Genomic DNA, 22,214 nt, shown 5'->3' with positions numbered 1-22,214 from the left:
CCTGTCATACTTAGCCAAAGCAATGTCGTGATTCATTTTATCGAATGCTGCAAATGTATATATAGCATCATTGTGATGGCCTTGTTTAATTTCACGGATGATGATAGAAGTGAAATGTACTAAATTGGTAGTCGTCGAGCGCTTGGGCAAGAAACCATGCTGGTCCACCAAAATGCAGTGGGCAAAGTTTTGAACCAATTCTTCGAGAATAATTAGCTCGAGAAGCTTCGACGTAGCACTTGAAGCGGCTATTCTACGATAGTTCGATACAGTCCTTTTGCAACCTTTATTGTGAATAAAAAAAAACGTAGGATTCATTCTAGCACGATGGGAAGTCACTCGACCTTAGGGAGAGATTGAAAGTATTGGCTAGAGGTGTTGCTGGCAGCGTTTCAGGACCAAGGACTGAATACCATCAGGACCGGAACCCCCTGAACTTTTCAGTTGACTCCCGGTTTAGATAACTATTTCCCTGGTAATAGCAAGCGGTCCACTTGAGAAGGTCGAGAAAGGAACGTTGCGAGCTGACTGCTTGATCGCTCGTTACTGAACTGTTTACGAAATAATTCTGCAATATCCGGAATGGTGGCAGCATCCACTACACCGTTAGTCATGGTTGAGGGGAGCCCTGTTTCCTTCCTTTGAGTATTCACGTGTTGCCAGAATCTCTTAGGGTTGGATTTTAAACGGCGTTAATCGTCTGTAGGCCAAATTGGTCTTGAAATAACGCGATGTTCCAGTAAACACTGGATAAAAGTAGGTAATTAGTAGATCATTTTGCCATTTCCGTTGTTTTATTTTTTATAAAAAAACAGAAAATGACTTTTGTTTCTAAACGGGTATAACGGGCATAAAATCTACTTCATGGTTTATTTACAAAAAAAAAAAAACAATAAAAACAAATATTCATTAGGTTAATAGTCAATATGACCCCCTTTGGTCTCGATAACCAACTGACAACGCTTTGGCATACTCTCCACGAGGTTCCGGAGGTGTTGGGGATCCAGCTCGTTCCAAGCCTTCTTCAACGTAGCAAAATAGTTTTGCTTGTTCGTAACATCAGTTTTGTCCACCTTGTTGTCCAAATTCACCCATAAATTCTCATTCAAGACGTGGCTTTGGGGTGTTCATTGGTTTGATTCGGGTCGACCGAAAGAATGTTGCTGTTTTTTCGCAGTATGCTTCGGGTTCTTATCTTGCTGGATGGTGTAATCTCATTTTCAGCATGGTTCTTCTAGGTTCTCACAAAAAATGTCGATGTAACCATCAGCAGTCATAATACCATTGACCGCCGCTAAGTTTTCCTCTCCAGCCCATGATAAACAGCCTCGCACCATGAAGCTTCCACTACCCTGCTTCATAGTCGGTTGTAGATGCCTATCCTGGAGGCCTTCGTCACTTTTCCGACACCCTCGGAATCACATTTTCTTGTTAAACAGCTCGAATTGGAACTCGTCCGACCAAATAACTCGCTTCCAGAACTCCAGCGGTTTGTTGACATGGTCCCTCGTTTTTTGGTTGATGTTGCTGGTTATCGACCGCTTTTTGGCGAAGTAGATCTTTAGGGCCCGTTCCACCTAGCGTCGTCGAATGGTGTAGTTGGAAAGGTCTAGATCCAACCTTGATTAAATCGGCCGAATGGTCGTTCGTGGGTTTTTCTTTACTTCCCGGATAATTAGCGTGTCCGTTCTTGCATTGAGATTCCGAGCATCTGATGCTAACCAATGACCGACTGGACCGCACCACGGCTTCCCAGTACTTCCCAGTAAAGTTTCGTCGAGACTTCTACATTTTTGTTTGTTTTTTTTTTAATAATTCAACAATATTGAAATGACAAAATGGTCTACTAATTACCTACTTTCAAGTAGTATTGACTGGAATACCGAAAAGTTTGAAAAAACTTTTAATAATGGAATACTTTGGTTTCAATTGGGTGTGGATTTGTTTGTGCCTATCACTGTTAGTTGTTCCTTAATTACATTATATCAACTCAACATCTTCCACGAAGTGTTAGGTGACATTGAAATACATAATTCTGCCGAAGACATTAATAGTTTTTACTGACACCATTATGATGCACAGTATATGCACAAATATGTGACTTAAAAATGTGTACGTCTGTTTGAGGTATACGCACACCGCTTTTCGGAGTCGGGAATTTTCGGGTACATCACCTCTTGTGTCAATTTTTGCAGCGTTATTTGCTCCGAATTTTACCCTTTTTTTCTTCATACTTCATCTACGTTTATTTACAATATGTTAATTTACCATATTTGATTCTTGTTTCCAGTTTCCTATATTTTGCAAAAGTTTCACTGCAGTTGATGAAAGAAATTCAATCGAAAGAAATTCTTCGATCTTTGTTTTCGCGAGCTGTTTATCAGAGGATCAGATGTCATAAGAATCCTTTTTGCAACATTTGAAGGTTTAGAACAAGTATATTACAGACATATGAAAGTAAACTTTATCTTCAAAATTTCCTGGATCACGAAATTTTCATGAAACCTTTTTGATTATTTACCTCTGCACACATGAGGTTCCTTTTACAAATAACCGATCGGCAGCATTGCTGTGCCAATGATATCTGCTTCATGAATGAGATGGCGAGGTATCGATGACGGCATATAATACACCCTGTAATGCCGTCGGTTGTACGTTATGAACTGTTCAAACCACTATTATACTAACTACTATCGTTAGTTATACTATCACGAAACCTCGCGACCGAGCACAACTTATGCGTTTGAGTCGAGCATTGAGAGAAAAACGACTACAATGTGAGCAAAGAAACGATATTACTGCACGATTACGCTTGGCCTCATGATGCTCAAGTTGTTGAAACCTGCCTGAAATACTTCAATGGGACGTTCTAACCCACCCGTCATATTTTCTGAATGGATAACAGCTATTACAACCATCCTTCTTAGGAGCTTTGGACCCTCTGTTCTGGTTCTCAATAGTTTCAGGTTCTTTTCGGACATGCTACTATCGATATCCGTCATTCGCAGGCAGAGTTGACGATCCTAAACTACAGTTTCATTCATTTAGTAGGTGTTTTATTGTGGTTGTATGCGGTTTGTCATGGCTACTGATGATGTGACTGAAAGATGATAACTTACCTCAAATGTTGTTTCCAGGTTCGCTTGGTTCGCTTGACAATCAATCAAGGAGAATTTTGTTGACTTATCTGCAAAGACAGGAAAAAATAATACTATATAGTAGCACTATAAAACATTGTGTCCAATTTGTGGCAAATGTCAAAGAGTCATGATTACGCATTTCTATACCTAAACACAACGCGGTTTCAAGCTATTTCGAGGCACATTGTACTTAATATTCTCCCCGAGCACCGTTTGTTCCGGAATAACATTTACCCCACCACGACTCTCCACACGGCATGGCGAACCCATGATATAAAGTGTATCACTCTGCCGCAACATTCTACATGTTCGTTAGGTCGTTTGATTATTCACTCTCCATGTGTACAACATGTTGCCATTGTAGGCGAGCGCAAACATACCCGAGAGTACAGATTAATATCTCAATTATAATATCCAAGGTGAGCCCAAAGAGCACTCGCTTGTTCGGTATTTGACTTTTTTTTCTTGTTCCTTTCTTCCTTTTTGTATGGTGCAAAACACAATGTTGGCTTCGGGCTCCTTCGCCAATTCTACCCCCAAAAGATCGTGGCGTTTCCTCGGAAATGGGCTGCGCCACGTTTCGGTATCAGTTCGGGTTTGTCGGTGTTGTTCCATCGTTTTGCACACGATTTGCGTTATACTGTATCTCACATGGCGGAGAATTTTGTCCCGACAATGTATTGGGCTTCAGAATCGTTTTGCTTGGACAACGGACATAGTTGATTGGGATATTATTCTAAAATGACTCGTTCATTTTCGTGAGATTCACCAGTTCCGTTTTTGATTAGCGAAAATTATATTTAAATGTTTTTATTCTTAGGTTACCGATTTGTTGATTTAACTGAAGGGTTCAAGAAATTTAAAGAATTCATTTATGAATTGCCATCTATGTTTAAACCACCGTGCGGAAAACAATTTCGTTCAGTTCATCAACTAATATCGATGAAAATTTATATTAACACACGGATTTATGTTACACTGAGTGAACTTGATTCAAAGCACTTGTATTAAAATTGTTTATGATCCAAATTCTTCTGACCTCAAAAAACCATACACAAATATAAATTCAATGTAACTCATTTAGTAATCCACGGACTCAGAAAGAAACCCGTGGGCCAACGATTAAAGGATGCAAGGATTTGGAGCGTAACAATTTGCTGTGAGCCGGTTTTGAACTTTGATTTTCATTAGTCATTTTGGTACAAAATATATATGTCAAGGTTTGTTGATTCAAGTTCACTGCACGGTACGATGGTTGCAGATATGTTGCGGCGGAACAATGTTTACAAAACAAATTGCTGATTTTGACGCATTCAGAGTGAAAAATATTCAAAAACCTTTCGAGGCGTATCAAAAGTACGGTATAAACGGCTACTGTTGCTTCTTTCGTGAAAATACATGTTGTTTATTCAATTTTTCCTTGATGTTTCATGCAAACTTGTTGACGTCTTGAAGCGGTCTGATGAGAACTTATTATTCATTTTGATAGATGAAAAACAAAATTTCCGCCAATCATTTCTCGTGAAGTTCGGACATTTCGTTCTCAGATTTAAAATTTCGTCTCGAAATATATTTGGCAATTGACTTTTTTTTTTTTATTAATTCGTTTATTTTTACATGGCTATTGACTTGAAATGTATTAGATTTTATGATATCTTGAACTTCGAAAATTTAAAAATGATTTTGATTTGTATGGTGGGTTGAAAGGAGGTTTCAAACTAAATTCCATTCTCTGTGTTAGGAGCAGACCATTACTTGAAGATGGAGTTTTACGATGATAGCAAACTACTGTTGGGATTAAAACTTTTTTTTTGCGGATTTTGCAATAAAACAAGTTTTTTTAAGTCTACTTTCATTCATTTTAAGGAATACTCTTATATACCAAAGTATATCTAAGTTATCCGGGGAGTTGTGCTCTCCGGAAGATTCGTCTCGTGAAGCCTGGACTTGCAAGACGTGCACTGCTATACGCGTATCTATTAACTTACCATATAAAAAAAGAACATGGAGAGAGTAAAGTCTGCTTCATTTAATATTGGAACAAATTCTTTTGCTCATTGTGCGCTCCTAGTGGACGGATTTGGAAACTTTTTTCACCCACGTGTCGGGAAATTCATTACCTTTCACCATGTATTTATGTCATAACACCAAACGATAGCATTTTGTAAACAACCGCCATGGAAGCCGAATGGAGAGATAAAATCGTGCACAGTTTTCTTGAAAATCCATTGTTGTCGGCATCTAAGCTAGCTAAACAGCTTAAAATGCCCAGAAATACCGTATGGCGTGTTATCAAGCAGTACAAGGAAACATTGACGACGGCTCGGAAGCCGCATTCGAAGCGTCGGAGTGGAACTGTCGACCGGAAACTGCGTGGGAAAGTCATCAAGGCCGTCAAGAGGAATCCCAATCTTTCAGACCGCGATTTGGCCAATAAGTTCCAGGCCGCTCACAGTACGGTGCGACGAATTCGTCTCCGGGAAGGAATAAGGTCATTCCGAGCCAGCAAACAGCCAAATCGGACGCTGAAGCAGAACAATGTGGCCAGAATCCGTGCTCGAAAGCTGTACGACCAAGTGCTGACCAAGTTCGACGGATGTATTCTGATGGACGATGAGACCTACGTGAAGGCGGACTTTGGGCAAATCCCAGGTCAAACATTTTATTTGGCGACGGCTCGGGGGGATGTACCTGCAAAATTTAAGTTCGTGTTTGCGGATAAATTCGCCCGCAAGTACATGATTTGGCAGGGGATATGCAGTTGTGGACAGAAAACCAAAGTCTTTCTCACTGACAAGACAATGACATCAGAAGTCTACAAAAAAGAGTGCCTACAGAAACGGATTCTGCCGTTTATTCGTGCCCACGACCGTCCAGTAATGTTTTGGCCGGACCTCGCAAGCTGCCATTACAGCAAAACGGTTATGGAATGGTACGCAACGAACGGGGTCAGCGTAATACCGAAGGACCTCAACCCCCCAAACTGCCCCCAGTTCCGGCCGATAGAGAAATACTGGGCGGAGGCTTAAGGCAAAGGGAAAACTTGTTAGGAACATGACTCAAATGAAGAACTGGTGGAATCAAATCGCCAAAACGGTGGATGAAAAGGGTATGCGCCGCCTAATGTGCCGTATTACGGGAAAAGTACGAGAATTTCTTCGAAACAGCAATGAATAATATTTTAAATTTTTTTTATGAAAGAGTAAAGAAAATGCTACATTTGTATGAAAAACAAATTATGAATTCGTTAATAAATGACTGAACTACACGTAATTGTTTGTGTTCCAATATTAAATGAAGCAGACTTTATTGGGACAGTGATCAATCATTATATCATCTACTGGAAGGATTTCATCTTTTCAGAAGTCTTATTTTGAATCCTTCAAAAGATCAGAAGGGATCATCCGGTAGAGGTTTAATCAAAAAGCGATTCATCTAGAACTCTTATGAAAAAGAACACTAAATAAATAGGGTATTTGGTTTTATTAAACGGCGTTTCATCGGTTTTCTTATCATCACTCGTTTTATCCAACCGGGTAATAATAATCATAATAATAATATTAAATCCAGCAAATCAATAATAAAGTTCAAGAAGCCCGAGGGTACGTGAATATTCCAGCTCAATGCTGAGAAGTGCCATAACTCTATAATAAATCTCTATTTTATTAAAGGGATTTACTATTATTGAACGCAATGTAATTAACACGTTGAGCCCCGAATTGTTCTTGTTACGCTTTCCGTTCAGTTCGCATCACGAGCATTTGCACAATGTCAGTGTCGATTCCCTCTCCCAAAGAATTTATTGTATAGAAAGAAAATAGTTAGAAATTCGACTAGAAAGTAGTCACAAATCGCAAAACAAACAATTGTTTTTTTATATTTCCTTATTTTGTAACTGTCAGTCCCAGTGATCAACGTTTTTCTAACGAAAAGCTCAACGTCAGTCTCTAGGAACTCTAGGGACTCAACGTATCAAACGACATTTGATGCGAAGCGGTTTTATAATACGGTTTAACTGAAAGGTTGTACTAAATAGTTTTATTGAACAGATTTAAAAGGTTTAAAACTTATTTTCAACGGTTGAATGTTTTTTATCAAATGTTTTGCGCGGTTGCGGTTTTAACACATGGAAGGGATTTGAACGGCTTTTAATCTTTTTTTTTCAAGCGAATTTTAAACGGTTCTGATTGGTTTTGGACGGGCTTTATTAAATAATTTTTATGAACGGTTTTATTGAAGTGTTTAAAATTGTTTTGGAAGGTTTTAGATGATTTTTCTCGATGGTTTTATATATTTTTTTGTTTAACGGTCTTGGAGTGTTTCAAACTGTTTGAAACAGTTCTAGACGATTTTAATGTTTTACCCAACTTTTATTTAAATAATTGAATGGTCATCAAACGGTATTTAAAATGATTTTATTGAACGGTGTTGAAACGGGTTTTAAACGATTTTAAACGGTTTTATTCAACGGTTATTAACAAATTATTTAATAGTTTTTATTAAACGTTTTTCCATTAGAATGTTTTCGAACTAGTTCTAAAAGTTTTTTTTATTACTAAACGGCTTTGCTAAACAGCATTTAATTGGTCGTATTGGGCGGTTTAAGCGGTTTTTGAGTCGTTCTATTGAACGGTTTTTGAACTATATGTAACCGATTTTATTCAACGTTATCAAACGATCGTTGAACGGTTTAAACGATTGTATTAGATTTGTTTTAGTATTTAAAACTGTTTTATATGGTTTTAGGCGATTTTTTCAATTTAGTTTATTAAACGGGGTTTAATTAGATTTATTATTATAGATTAGTTCTATCAAACGTTTTTTTAAATGTATTTATTATTATTGAACGGTGTTATTGAGCGGAGTTTCAACGGTTTTAATAAAGGAGAAAGGAGTTTGAAACGACTTTCAACCGGTTCTATTGGCGGGTTTTTTTCGAAGGGTTTTATTAGGCGGATTTTTTAAACGGTTTTAAATGGTTTTTAAATGGTTTTATTAAAAGATTTTTTCACATTCGTCTTCCTAAGCTCGAAGCCGCCGGACGGTTTTATATCGTTATCGTCCATCGTTGAAGTGATACCGTTATTTTCGTGGCTGGTGAAGTGAGTGTTGGACACTAACGGGATTCCCTGTGAATTCATTGAAGCAGACACAACAAGCGAGAGGAAGAAACGCTGCACGCGAGCGCTGAGTGCTGGTGTGTTATCGCCGTAGCACCGTCTTCGACATCATCACCGCGTGGTGCGATACACGGGTTCAGCTGTACCGAACGATCAACACGCAGCACCGTTATAAATAATCCGCACTGGTGTGCATAATAAGTATACTCAAATTAATAGGTTAAGGAATTATAAAAAAAAAATTGCAAAAATTATAAGAAAGTGTACATCTGCCATTTTAAATGGCAGAAGGGGAAGAAAGCGTTGACATGGATATCGAATCCACTGTCTCCCCCTCCCCAGCTACGGGTGCTGGGAAGTCGCTTAAACGCGTTCCCCCCTCAGAAGATGTCTCTTTACAGGAAGAGTTAACTCACCTCAACAAGCCTCCCTCAAGAAAATTTGCAAACCTTTCCTCTTCACCCCCTCATTCTCCCGCTCCCGTTTCCGCTCAACTCCCGAACTTGCCTCCCAGCCCTACTGATCCCGCTCCCGCTCAACAATCGACCTCGACCTCCCCCTCAGTTGCTTCCTCTCCTCGTGTCAAGGTCTATCCAGAAGATTCACCTGGAGCTGGCCCATGGGTTGTTTTTTTCCGGCCCAAACCGAACGGAAAATCCATCAATGTCATTCAGGTTTCGAAAGATCTGGCAAGATATTATTCCTCCGTGGTCGAAATCTCTAAGGTTAGACCGAACAAACTGCGTGTTGTCGTGAGTGATCGGAAACACGCAAATGCAGTTGTGATCGACGAGAGATTCTCCCTAGAGTATCGTGTCTACGTGCCGTCCCATGACGTAGAAATCTCGGGGGTGATAACTGAAACGGGTCTGACGTGTGAAATGATAAAGGAAGGAGTTGGTAAATTTAAAAGACTCCCGTTGGTGGGCGTTAAAATTTTGGACAGCCGCCAACTAGGGAAAGTATCCCAAGAAAAGGGAAAAACTAAATTCACGCCGTCAGACTCGTTTCGAGTATCTTTTGCTGGTTCCGCTCTCCCTGACTACGTCATGGTGGGCAAATTAAGACTGCCTGTGCGACTCTTCGTGCCAAAGCCCATGACTTGCCAAAAATGCAAGTCAGTTGGTCACACTTCAGATTATTGTGCCAACAAGGAGCGCTGTGCCACTTGCGGAGAGCAACATGAGGGGAAATCCTGCAGTGCGACTGAGCATAAATGTCCATATTGCGGGGGATCCCCACACGAGCTCTCAGTTTGTGAAACTTACAAGAGTCGCTGGGAGAAACAGAAGCGCTCTTTGAAGGAACGCTCGAAACGCACTTTTGCGGATATTTTAAAGGGCGCTTCTCCACTGGCCCAACAACAACAACCAATCATCACACAAAATGTCTTCGCCACGTTACCCGTTGACGAAATGGAAGCGGACACAGCTAACGGGGGCACACCGTTCATTTTCCAAGGGAATCCCCGGCGCAAAAATGTGACCACTCCCAAAGTTCAAGGACAAGCCCCTCCGGTTATACCTCCTGTTAGCATGCCTAAAAAATCGAGTGCAGCGGACAAGCAAAATCAGGTTCCTCCTGGCTTCCGTGGGAATAGTTCACCTTCGAACGACCCAGCACTCGAGGGGACATCAAAAACCCCAAATGTCCCTATTTTTCCGTCCAGCTCAACTCCCCAATCGGGATTTATAAAGTTGTCTGACCTTTTGGACCAAATCTTCAAGTGTTTTAATGTTTCCGACTCCATCAGAACCATTGTCATTTCAATGCTTCCAGTATTAAAGACAATTTTGCAACAATTGATGCAAACATGGCCCCTCCTTGCAATGATTATCTCTCTTGATGTCTAATTCAAATAGAGAGGTCGGAGATATCACTGTTTTACAGTGGAATTGTCGTAGTCTTATCCCTAAATTGGATACATTCAAATTTTTAATTCATAACTTCAATTGTGACGTTTTTGCTCTGTCCGAAACTTGGCTTTCTTCGCGAGATGATATCTCTTTCCACGATTTTAATATTATACGCTTGGACCGTGTTGACAGATACGGAGGGGTGCTATTGGGGATCAATAAGTGCCACTCATTTTTTAGAATTGACCTTCCACTTATTGGGGGGATCGAAGCTGTTGCTTGTCATGCAAACATCAGAGGCAAAGACCTTTGTATTGTCAGCTTGTATTGGCCTCCGAGAGCTGCGGTTAGCCGCAAGCAACTTGTTGACATGTGCTCACTCCTTCCTGAGCCACGATTGATCTTGGGAGACTTCAACTCTCACGGAACTGCCTGGGGGGAACAGTACGACGACAATCGTTCATCGATGATATATGACCTTTGTAACAGCTTCAATATGACCGTTTTGAATACTGGGGAAACAACACGTGTTCCTAAACCTCCTGCTAACCCAAGTGCTCTTGACCTCTCGCTTTGCTCGAATTCACTATCGTTAGATTGCAAGTGGAATGTAATCCAGGACCCCAACGGTAGTGATCACTTGCCAATCAAAATTTCCATCACCATTGGTTCGAATTCTTCTGAATCTATAAACATGGCATATGACCTCACAAGACACATTGACTGGAAAAAATATGCGGACGCAATTGCTCTAGCCATCAATTCCAGAGATGGTTTGCCTCCATTGGAGGAGTATAACTTCCTTTCTCGTTTGATATATGACAGCGCGGTTCGCGCTCAAACGAAACCCATCCCAGGCTCCACTTTTCATCAAAGGCCTCCCAATCCATGGTGGGATAGCCAATGTTCCAAGCTTTATCAGGATAAATCGAACGCATTTAAAGCTTTTCGGAAACGTGGAACCATTGAGAATTTTCAAACGTATTTGGACCTTGAAAATCAATTTAAAAACTTGATCAAAGGGAAAAAACGTGCTTATTGGCGAAATTTCGTGGGAGGTTTGTCACGAGAAACGTCAATGAAAAAATTATGGAAAGTGGCTCGAAACATGAGAAATCGCTCTTCATCGAATGAAAGCGAAGAATATTCACATCGATGGATTTTTAATTTTGCACGGAAGGTTTGTCCCGATTCCGTTCCTGTGCAAAAAATTGTTCGAGATATACCACAAGATAGGTGCGATCTTGATTCCGAGTTTTCGATGGTAGAATTCTCTCTTGCTCTCCTTTCTTGTAACAATTCGGCTCCAGGAACGGATAGAATTAAGTTCAACTTGTTAAAAAACCTCCCTGATGTGGCGAAACATCGCTTGTTGAATTTATTCAATCGGTTTCTGGAGCATAATATTGTTCCAGATGATTGGAGACAAGTGCGAATTATAGCTATTCAAAAACCCGGAAAACCCGCATCCGACTTCAATTCGTACCGTCCAATAGCAATGCTGTCTTGTATACGGAAATTGTTGGAGAAAATGATCTTGTTTCGCCTTGATCGATGGGTTGAAACGAATGGCCTACTCTCAGATACACAATATGGGTTCCGCAGGGGCAAGGGGACGAATGATTGTCTTGCGTTGCTTTCTTCAGAAATTCAAATGGCTTACGCCGAAAAAAAACAAATGGCTTCAGTATTCTTGGACATAAAGGGGGCCTTTGATTCTGTTTCAATAGAGGTTTTGTCAGACAAATTACACTCTCGGGGTCTGCCGCCTCTGTTGAATAATATGTTATATAACTTGCTTTGTGAGAAACAGTTGAACTTTTCTCACGGGGATTCGACAGTAAATCGGGTCTCCTACATGGGCCTCCCCCAGGGCTCATGTTTAAGCCCCCTTTTGTACAACTTCTATGTAAGCGACATCGACAATTGTCTTACACAAAATTGCAGCCTAAGACAACTTGCAGATGACGGAGTGGTGTCTGTCGTAGGATCAAACGAATCCGACCTGCAAGGACCCTTACAAGATACTTTGAACAATTTTTCAACCTGGGCCATTGGGCTAGGGATCGAATTCTCCACGGAGAAAACAGAGATGGTGGTTTTTTCTAGGAAGCATAGACCAGCAAAACCAAAGCTTCAACTTTTGGGTAAACCGATCACTCATGCTATGTCATTCAAGTATCTTGGGGTCTGGTTCGACTCCAAATGTACTTGGGGGGCCCATATTAGGTATCTGAGTAAAAAATGCCAACAAAGAATAAACTTTCTCCGTACAATTACCGGCACCTGGTGGGGAGCCCATCCCGAAGATCTTATAATGTTGTATCGAACAACTATTCTCTCAGTGATGGAGTATGGCAGTTTCTGTTTTCAATCAGCTGCCAAAACACATCTCATTAAACTCGAGCGAATTCAGTATCTTTGTCTCCGTATTGCGTTGGGATGTATGCCCTCAACGCATACCATGAGTCTCGAGGTTTTGGCAGGCCTACTCCCACTAAAAGATCGCTTCAATTTATTATCGCTTCGGTTCCTCATCCGGTGTAAGGTTATGAACCCATTGGTGATCGGAAATTTTGAGCAGCTTATCGAGCTAAATTTTCATTCAGGATTCATGAGCTCATATCATGAATTCATCTCCATGCAGGTTGATCCTTCTTCGTATACTCCCAACCGTGTTTGTTTTCCTGACTACATCAATTCCTCTGTACATTTTGATCTGTTCATGAAGGAGAAAATCCATGGAATTCCAGATTATCATCGATCGGGGATCGTTCCTACGATCTTCAATGCAAAGTATGGGCGTGTCAATTGTGATAATATGTACTTTACTGATGGGTCCTCTATGAATGAGTCCACAGGATTTGGAGTGTTCAACGAAATTTTTAGCACCTCCCACAGTCTTCAGAATCCTTGCTCTGTGTATATTGCTGAATTGGCAGCAATACATTGGGCGCTGGACAGCGTCGCCTCACGACCTGTTGAACACTATTACATTGTAACGGATAGTCTTAGCTCTGTCGAAGCTATCCGTTCAGTGAGGCCGGAAAAGCACTCGCCGTACTTCCTTGAGAGAATACGAGAAAATTTGAGTGCTTTAACCAGACGCTGTTATGTCATTACCTTTGTCTGGGTCCCTTCACATTGCTCAATTCCGGGTAACGAAGATGAATTGGGTCGGTGGCTTCACTCGATTATCCCTAAGGTTAGCCTCAAACCATGGTTCAAAAGTCTGGACTTAAGTCGGGACTTTATTCGCACCTTCTCTCGACTCATGTCCAATCACTGTTCGTTAGACGCGCTACTCTTTCGTTTTAATCTTGCCGATGGCAATATCTGTGCTTGTGGCCAAGGTTACCACGACATCGAACACGTTGTTTGGTCGTGCGAGGAGTATCTTGTTGCCAGATCGAATTTAGAAAACTCTCTTCGGGCTAGAGGAAGGCAGCCCAATATGCCGGTGAGAGATGTGTTGGCTCGGTTAGACCTTGATTACATGTCCCAAATATATGTCTTCCTAAAAGCTATCGATCTTCGTGTGTGATTGTCCTTATATCCTTATATTCTCCTTTTCCTTTTCCTTCGCGAGAAATCAAATCCCTTCTTACTAACAATAGAATAAGGTGAAATGTAAATACATGTTAGATATAAGATAGGCTTAAGAATTGAGTATGATGAATGTGAGTGCGAATGTGAGTGTGAACATTGTCAACATATCCTTATATCCCATCCTTTTCCTGAAACAAAATGTCACCCTTCTAAACTCGAGTAAGCCGCGAGTAATCGGTTCTCTACCTCATTAACATTAGAATTAATAAAAAATGTTTATGTATACTTGTAACTATACAGATAGGAGTTTGGCTCCTTTAAACTTATGTAACTGAGCCTGTAAAAATAAACGATTTAATAAAAAAAAAAAAAATTAAAAGATTTCAAGAACGGTTTTATTAAAATGTAAAAAAATATTTTGAAAGGTTTTATGCGATTTTTCTTCAATGCGTTTCATCGAACGGGTTTTAACCGGTTTCATCCAATGGTTTTATTATTATTGAACGGTTATTAAATGGTATTTACAATGGTTATATTCATCGGTTTTATTAAATTATTTCATTGAACGGTTTTTAAACGTGTTTTAAACGATTTTTATCAAACGTGTTTTCATTAAAATGTTTCTAAACGCTTTTCTGATTTTTTTTATTACTAAGCTGTTTTAACAATCAGTATTTAACCAGTTAATAGACGGTTTTTAAACTGTTTTATTAAATGGGTTAGTTGAAGGTTTTATTGGAGTGTCTGGCAACGATTACTTTCAACGATGCAAGGCTATTTTTTCCAATAGTTTTATTATTATAAAACGGCTTTTCAAGTGAGTTTCAAACTGTTTTGAACGGTTTTATTTTAATTGTTTTCAAATGGTTTTCTGAACGGTTTTATTTTTCACTTGGGTTGGTTTTTGTGTGGGTGAAATCTAGTAATGGAAAGTAAGCTATTGTAGACCAATTTTCAGATACCCCGATTTGTTCTTGTCTCATCAATGTTCTAGGTTGACGAAAAGAGTAATATGTTGACTGGTAACTGGTACGCACCGTATTCATTAGCTTTAAGTACATTATCTGCATCATTATTCCGTTTCTTCAGAATGAAACTTTTTTATCTATGTTGTTGATAATAGAACAATAGAATCTGACAAAGCAAAGTTAGGAACAACATGTCGATAATCTCCGTGCATAAGGTAACTTGAATGAATCCCTGATAAACGCAATCGTTTATAACGGAACGAGCACGATTACATGAGGTTTTTCCCGTTCTTAATTAAACTTTAAAATCTACTCTATCTTCATGTGCAATTGTTTTTTTCTAGGCGTGGTATGCTACTTGAAATTGTGAAAAGTTTCAGAACATTTCTAGTAATGTTTATTATACCAAGCCGTTGGTTGGTCATCCTTTGAGCCATGGCATGGGGAATGCTATCTAATTTTGAGCGCTTCATTCATCAAATGTTTTCCATATGGTTTTTCTTCGCTGAACATCAATTTCCATCACCTTTAGAAATATTCTAGGAACTTTATGTACTATTTTGGTCTGATTTCCATTGTTTGAATTTATTTTGTTTTAGTTCACCACTCGGATCAGTTCGCAATAGATTTCTTTAAGTAGGAAGGCCTGTGCCTAGAGGTACGGACGGGAGCTTGACGTAGGACTATGATTGTTGGTATCTTAATTTTCTCTTAATTTTCCAAATGGTCGCCCTGAAAAGAGCCGTATGTTACATGAATTGCATATCCTTCAAACGGGTTGTAAGAATTGAACTGGTAGAATGAATCCGGGTCCATTAGTTAGTGTTGCTGTTACAGAGATATAGAAACATATTGAAAACAGTTTTTTCATTCGTTTCCTCATTGATATTATTCTTGTATGGCACATTGCCACTGGTGGATCGTAATCGCTTTAATACGTCTTTTCCGACTGTATTTCACAAATACACAGCACACCGCCACATAAAAAAACGCCTTTATTCCTATCATAATGTCTGTATGTCTAAATAACTTGATATAACGAATTATTGCACACAATTTCGTATTGTATACAACATTCACGGGAGCTGAAGCTAAAATCAAGCTTTCATAATACAGAATTTGCTGTCTAATGGTATATATTATGACATATATGGCAAGAACTATTTTGCGTAATATACATTTTAAATCTCTTAAACTTGTCGTTACATGCCCTTTTTTCAATTTTTGTATAAAAATCAAAGAATTAATTCTAGAAACATTAATTAATTCACGCTGATTACGCTTTATTTATATATGTGATAATTATTTAAAGCATTGTCGGGCTACATCATACTCATCTACAAGAGGCATTTCCATTCAGAATCTCACCACTCGCCACGTCAGCCCATTACGCTGTGCGTCTATAGTACCAGCCGACCAATAATGTTTTCACTTTCAATTACCGCGCAAACTGCCAGATGTCCTTCAAATGGAGCACGGAGTGATTTCATTTCCTTGAAGTAAATGCGTACTCGCAGTCATAACCGTATAATACCAGTTATATTCGCAATCCTAACCCCCAGCGCAACCGTATTGTATAAGTCAGCCCCAATTGGACTGCCGCCTCGACTACCCGTAGCTCATCCAGTCGTTGAATGTCGATATCGGTGTGCAAAGTTGTTATTTTTATTGGTGATGTCTTGGCGTGTACAAGCCAACCAACAATGCAGTTCCAATCCATTCTCGCTGACTTTTGTTCAATTATAAGTGCAACTCCAGGCGCGGTTGGGCTTCTGGTTCTGGCTCGAACGCGTGGGCGTTTTGTATGAGTTTCTCGTGCCATGTTGACGCCCCCGCCACAAGCCGACATTAGCGACACCACGGGCTACGGAAGAAACTCCGTTAACGGTCCGTGCGCCCATAAAGATCACTTAAATCTTGGATAATTATTTTTTTCTGTTTATCTCAACCAGCGTAGTGACTGCATGACGAATTAACGCTTGGCTTGAAGTTTGATTTTTACAACTGTTTGTAATACGAACAAACGCAACGTTATACTTAGTAAAATTGCGCTATAAAAACCGTGAGTTAAACTGAGTGGTGCAAACATACTGTTTAATTTCGTTTCTTTTTATATGTCAGTATTGTCGAAATTGTAGGCCTGGATCGTTTAGCACAAGATTGTCCACCCACAATTTCACACAGACACACACTCGCTATCACTGACCTAATTGCAAGTAGTGGACGGCCACGACGCCCGAAACTATCTCCCAATCTCGGTCAAGTTCGAGCGAGCAACCGTTGAAAAAACCTGGAGAGGTATTTACAATTTCGGCCGATGATCATTTCCGCCTTTTCAATAACCATTGCAATTACATACGTTGCGCGCCCGTTAGCCTTCCTCCAGTCGTGCTACTGACAGGAAAAGCACCCGTGTTGGCCCATTTCTCGCTCCCGGGCAAATAGCAAAAGTGTCCGAAGATTGACCTGTCTAGGCCAAAACCGTTTGCCCTCCAATCGAACCGTCGAAGTATTCGACTGGTGCGCGAAGTAGGCAACACAATTAAATTTTCGCTGCCACCCCTCTCCACACACACACAATTCGAATGGCCGCGATTGGGCCAGCGCACGAGGAACTCGCCAAACCATGTTTGGTTTACAATTGTTCGACTGCTATGGGCCACATAGCTGTTTGCGCGCGCGCTGAGAAACACTGCACAAAGAAAGTAACATAATTTTAAACATAACCTATTGATCCACGATGGAAGAATATCGGGACAAGTCCATCCGGCGGTGGCAGCCGCCTATGTTGGCTTCGTGAAGTGTGTTGTTATTCAATGAGTAGGAGATGACGGGTGAAAACGTTACTTGCGGGACATTTTTGGATCGATTATCGGTATCTGGCGTCAGTAAGCATTGATAGGTATTTTACACGCACGCAAAATAATCTAACATTGATTTACTTCGTGCTATCCATGTCTGTCACATGTTATAGTTTTCGTATTATTGTATAAAGTTACGATTAATGTTTGGTATGAAATATACCTCGTAGGTGTCAAGCCACTGTTGAAGCTGATGGTAATTGGATTCAACATTAATAATAAGGCGCACTGCTCCGGAACATGTGAAATCTATGTTTTCATAAATAAAGTTTGCATTGATTACGCTGCACACGTTCAGACCTAACTGACTTGACTTACTGCACTTAATTTACTTAGCTAATGACCATTCACCTCTAGAATTTCAGCGAATTCCCAGCGTCTGGTGAGATATACCGCTTATTTTATCTGTGGTTCTCACACATAAAGTGCATGAGCGGATTATAATCGCAGAAAACAGCCATACTTGCCGAAGCCAGAAGCATTATACCCCTTGCTTTTAAGTCTCGTAAATGCAAGTAGAACGAAAAATTCGCTCGTGTAGGTACGAGGCTGTTATTAAAATTAGTTGCTGAAATGAATATAAATCAAGATCGTAACGTTCTTCCAATTCTGAGAGCACATACATGCACACATACCGGTGTTCCGTTCGACTATTGAGTTTGAATCGTAAGAGTTTTGTGGGTCAGTCGAACGAACCACTGCGGAAATATAATCAGTGCGGTAATAATTATTCGTTTTTTTTTTTGTTTTTGCAACCATCTAGCGGCTAAGTATAGTGTTCTATTATTTTTGGAATAACGTTTGGAATGTAAGTTCAACCGTTACTTGGAATTATTTGAATTTTGAACGTGAATGAGTGAAGTTGTCACAAAAAAGTTCTATAAATGAATGAAGTCGAATGAGATATTTCTTACAAGCTACTATATGGCATCCTTTTCATTTTTATGCGGAGCGGATGTTAGACAGGTATTAATTCTATGGGCGCTTCAGCATATACAGGGGATACACAAAAATAATTACACTAGCAAAATTTTGTATATGTTCAAATAGTCATAAATCTTCCATAAATATACTTATTGAGATGTAGCTGGTTATGTTTGACCTATAAACTTATGTTGTTTTTTTTAGTGTATCGTGAATATTTATAAAAAACTAGCTGTACCCTGCCACGCTTTGCTGTGGCACATTGTGGTTGCATGGTTGAGTTGAATTTGTCATGTTTTTGTGTTGTAACAACAATCCTAGATGTGTTTGGTTGTTTTGTATATTGTGTCATAGTTTGAGCTCAGTCGGTTCCGTACTTTTCGAGTTTTTAACGCGCACACAAACGAACAAAAAACTTTTATATATATAGAGATAGATGAGGAAAATCGCTTTTAAATCACTTCGAAACACAATTTAAGTCCATGATTTTGTCAAACACGTGGAAAAAATTTTTCCTTCACATAGAACACATATTCATTACTGAATAGTCGATTTTCATTAGAAGCTCAATTTCAGAAACGCACTCTGGTCATATTTAAAATCATTTTTCTTCCAATTTTTTATGCCGTAACAACACTCCTTGAAGTGGATTGTATAATGTGTCCAACTTTGACCTCAATTGGTTCCGCACTTTTCGAGTTTTTGAAGCGTACACAAACGAACAGAACATTTTTATATATATAGAGATTAAAAAAAACACAAACTGCGAGTTCAGTGTTACCAGGAGAGTCAAGATCCATTGAGAAACATCCGAGATATAGCCCTTTTCATTTCCGTAGAAAAGTAGAATATGGCTATCAAACCTGTACTTACTTAATCCAAAGGATGAAAACAACTGGAAACTTTTTTTTTAAATAGTTATATCCCGGTTCTTTATCAACGGATCTTGGTTCCATTAAACTTATTTCACCAACATATACACGATTATATACAGTCTCCGATTTCTTATCACTGTATATAATCGAGTGAAAACATTTTTTTATTTGTTTTTTGAAAAAAAATATTTTTCGTTTTTTGGATAATGGAGATTTTTATTTTTGATTCATCCCCTTAAAGTCAGAAAACACCTATCTCAAATGAAAAAAAAATATCCAGAATCTCTCAGGAGAGGATAAACGATCATATTTTATGAAAAAAATCCTTCTAGGCATATGGTCGAATTTCAACAACGACAAAGTTATAAAACTTTTGTTTTGTTTCGGACACTGTCTCAAACTGGCTCTACATTAAAAAGTACGCCACGTAAGACGATTCTGTTGCTTTCGTTTGAAAGATGAAACAATTTAGTACAGGATATGGTTGATATCTAAATTAGTTGATTTCAATTACATTTAGGATGTGAATAACTTGAAAGATAGTGGTTATGAAAGTGTTATTATTTATTTTTATCCCAAAAATTCATAATGAACTGGTTGTTTCTATCATCCAAATTGAAGCTTTCTAAACGCTTTACAATTTTTTCTTTTACACCCAATGTCTATCTTACCTAATCTCGATGCAAAATCGTTATAAAAGAGAATTTAATCAAAATCTTGAATTTCATCTCAACGTTGACGCGACGTAGGAATACGTCTTTGATTTATATATAGGGTGTTACTCTACGAAAAATGTGATGAAAAATTAAGGGATTTCAAATGTATATTACGCAAACTCATTATTGCGATATATTTTGTACTAGTTACCATTAGATAGGAAATTAGACAATTTTTTTATTATAACAGAATCAGTCGAGGTAGTAAAACAAGTAAACAATTTAACGAATGAACCAGGCATGTTTTTTACTCACTGCTTGCGCTGCGGGGAAGAGAAACAAACAACATGATTGCACACAATTCGGTCGTTAGAGACTATTCGGTCCACGGTACACCCAAAGTTAATTTTTAGCACAAGTTATGGCATCCCGATTTATTACTTAAATGAACTGAAAAATAACAGAATATGTTCTACTCCCCAATACATGTATATCATTTGTATAATACAGGGTTTTCCATTTCGGGCTTCCGAAAGTATACAGCCCTGCGCTGACAACCGTTCGACATAGCTGTCAATCAAAACGTCATATCGTTAGTTGAATGTCTGCCATTTTACAATATGGATCGTTTTAGCATCGCACAACGTGTTAATTTTGTTAAATTATGATGAAAAACCGGCAAATGTTTTTCGAGCATTACGGACGGATTTTGGTCGTCATGGACGGCCTACAGAGCATACAATCGCTAATGTAGGGCCTAAACTCGAACAAATTGGATCCGTAGTGGATATTGTGAAACCTGTGCATCATCGTAATGTGCGTTCGGTCGAAAATATTGCTGCTGTTGCTGCCAGTGTGGAGGATGACCCGAATGTTTCGATTCCACGGCGTGCTCAGCAATTGGGCTTGTCAAACACATCATTGTGGCGAATTTTGCATTTGAACTTGCACCTACATCCATATAAAGTCCAACTGGTACAAAAATTAGAGCGTGGTGACCATGGAATGCGTCGGGCATACGTCGATTGGGTGAATGAACAACAGCAGCAAAATGCTGAATTTTCGCATCAAATTTTCTGCAGCGATGAGGCACATTTCGAGCTCGGTGGCTATGTGAACACCCAAAATTTTCGTATATGGGGCTCAGAAAATCCACACGTGATTGTTGAGAGGCCATTGCATCCGCCAAAAGTCACTGTTTGGTGCGCATTATGGTCTGGTGGAGTCATCGGGCCGTATTTCTTTGAAAATGAGGACGGCGAGACGGTAACTGTGAATGGTGAGCGCTATGGCCGCATGTTAACCGATTTTTTTTGACGAAGGATTACGTCATTCGGGAACATATTGGGGTACAAATTGAAAATCGAAAATAAAGCACATCGTCAAAATTGTCCAATTTCAAACGCTTTTTGCTTCAAATTGAATATATGGATACGGATGACATGTGGTTTCAGCAGGACGGCGCCACGTGCCACACAACACGACCGAACATGGCCATATTGCGAACGAAATTTGAGGGACGCATAATTTCGCGTTTTGGTGATGCCAATCGGCCGTCCAGATCATGCGATTTGAACCCGCTAGACTTTTTTTTTTGTGGGGTTATGCGAAAGACCGTGTCTATGCCAACTCTCCGCAAACTCTTGAACATTTGAAAGACAACATTCGTGAAGTTATGACCGAGATACCGCCCCATATGTGCCGAAAAGTCATCGAAAATTACCTGTTCCGGATCAAGGTGTGCGAGGAAGCCCTAGGTGGACATTTGAATGATGTTGTATTTCACACATTATGGCATATTATTTAAAATTTAAAATAAGAATTTTTTGCAACATTTCGCAATGTCAAATTTGGTTTTCGAAAAGCTGTAAATTTTCAATTTAATGCATATTTTTTATTCCAAATGTAATATTAATATATTTTCTGATTATCAGAAAAAAATCCGGAGGAAGCTGAAGCAATTTATGAATTAGGTAAATAAATAATCTTCTAATGGAAAGCAAGGTCAATCCATTGTTTAGCCTATTTCGGGTATGTGGTATTGTGATAACCATTACCGGTATGTTTGGGAAAATTGAAAAAATGTCGTTACGGTGTTTTTTCGTTGATTAAACTATTATTAAATATGATCTTTGATGAAATCTAAGTTGAGCCCCAACAGAGACTTACAGCATTGCCGGGTGTGAATGGAATTTTCATATACAAGTTGCGACTTTATCTTTCCCCATTAATTAACAAAAAATAAATTCCATACAAATTTGAAAA

General features: G+C 39.3%; 1 protein-coding gene across 6 annotated transcripts in view; it reads right to left on the bottom strand.

Annotated features, from left to right (window-relative positions):
* Positions 1–22,214, bottom strand: part of LOC129773113 (uncharacterized) — a 281,523-nt gene that overhangs the window by 206,823 nt on the left and 52,486 nt on the right. For all 6 annotated transcript variants that reach the window (XM_055776668.1, XM_055776667.1, XM_055776669.1 and 3 more), the window contains one exon: positions 3,120–3,187. The gene's annotated coding sequence lies outside the window, so the exon portion shown is untranslated. The remainder of the gene's footprint in view (positions 1–3,119; positions 3,188–22,214) is intronic.

This window comes from Toxorhynchites rutilus, chromosome 3, assembly GCF_029784135.1.
Source record: "Toxorhynchites rutilus septentrionalis strain SRP chromosome 3, ASM2978413v1, whole genome shotgun sequence".
Classification (NCBI taxonomy): domain Eukaryota; kingdom Metazoa; phylum Arthropoda; class Insecta; order Diptera; family Culicidae; genus Toxorhynchites; species Toxorhynchites rutilus.
The sequence above is the reverse complement of the archived record's forward strand: the minus strand, read 5'-3'. Positions and strand labels throughout refer to the sequence as shown.